Raw genomic sequence first — 1,371 nt, 5'->3', positions numbered from 1 at the left:
CCTCCAACGTATGTGCAGGTGAGCTGCAAACCCTGCTAATCCTGCAAACCACCGTGTTGCAGAGGAGGACAGATCCACGGCGGATCACGACGAACCAGAGCCTCAGACCGAGGAGGCAGAGGTACATGGGGTGCACACATTTACCACAAAGTGTCCCCCAATAATGCTGAAGGTTGAATTAAATGGAGCTGGATACGGGCACAAGCCAGTCCATTCTGAGCAAAAAGACTTTCGATAAATTGTGGTGCAGCAAGGCCTCAAGGCCAGTCCTGACTCCCATTCACATTAAACTGAGAACTTATATAAAGGAACCCGTAATCTGCACTGCTACCGTGAAGGTCTCCTACGATGGAGTGGTGCACAAGTTACCACTCTGGGTGGTACCGGGCGATGGTCCCACGCTGCTCGGCAGGAGCTGGCTGGGTAAGATACGCTGGAACTGGGACGACATCCGAGCGCTCTCATCTGTCGATGACACTTCGTGTGCCCAGGTCTTAAACAAGTTCCCCTCGCTGTTCGAACCAGTCATCGGGAAGTTCTGAGGAGCCAAAGTGCAAATCCACCTAATTCCGGGGGCGCGACCCATCTATCACACGGCGAGAGCAGTACCGCACATGATGAGAGAAAGGGTGGAGATCGAGCTGAACCGGCTGCAACAAGAGGGCATCATTTCGCCGATCGAATTCAATGAGTGGGCCAGTCCGATTGTTCCAGTCCTCAAGGGAGACGGCACCGTCAGAATCTGTGGTGATTACAAAGTAACTATCAATCGTTTCTCCCTGCAGGATCAATACCTACTACCAAAGGCAGACGACCTGTTTGCGACGCTGGCGGGAGGAAAGACGTTCACGAAGCTGGACTTAACCTCGGCCTGCATGACGCAGGAGCTGGAGGAATCATCGAAGGGTCTCACCTGCATCAACACGCACAGAGGTCTCTTCATTTACAACAGATGCCCGTTTGGGATTCGATCAGCCGCGGCGATATTCCCGAGAAACATGGAAAGCTTACTGAAGTCGGTCCTGCGCACCGTGGTCTTCCAGGACGACCTCTTGGTTACACGTCGGGACACAGTCGAGCACCAGCAGAACCTGGAGGAGGTTCTTAGTCGGCTCAATCGCGTGGGGTTCGGGTTAAAATGTTCGAAATGCGTTTTCCTGGTGCCTGAAGTGGAGTTCCTGGGGAGAAGAATCGCAGCGGACAGCATCAGGCCCACTGATTCGAAGACGGAGGAAATCAAGAATGCACCGAGACCACGGAATGTGACGGAGCTGCGGTCGTTTCTAGGACTCCTGAACTACTTTGGTAACTTCTTACCGGGTCTTAGCACACTGTTAGAACCACTGCATGCTTTAATGCGTAAAGGTGATG

This window comes from Pristiophorus japonicus, chromosome 23, assembly GCF_044704955.1.
Source record: "Pristiophorus japonicus isolate sPriJap1 chromosome 23, sPriJap1.hap1, whole genome shotgun sequence".
NCBI classification, from domain to species: Eukaryota; Metazoa; Chordata; class Chondrichthyes; family Pristiophoridae; genus Pristiophorus; species Pristiophorus japonicus.
The sequence above is the reverse complement of the archived record's forward strand: the minus strand, read 5'-3'. Positions refer to the sequence as shown.